Here is a 208-nt window from a genome sequence, read left to right as displayed (position 1 = left end):
GGTGCCACTCCACGCGCATCTTTAGAGCCTTGCTCACGATGTCTCGGTCGTCGTCCGAACTACTTGAGCACGCAGCGGCTGCTTCGAAATGTGAGCAGTGCTCAGTGAATTAAGTGCTACGCCACGTGCATCACTGGGGCCTCGCCATCGATGCCTAGGCCCTTGGCCGACAATGCCACGCATTGCATGCAGCGAAATCTCTGATACA

The sequence above is a fragment of the Plasmopara halstedii genome (genome assembly GCF_900000015.1).
Source record: "Plasmopara halstedii genome assembly, contig: Scaffold_3109, whole genome shotgun sequence".
NCBI lineage: Eukaryota > Oomycota > Peronosporomycetes > Peronosporales > Peronosporaceae > Plasmopara > Plasmopara halstedii.
This window is presented reverse-complemented; position numbering follows the sequence as displayed.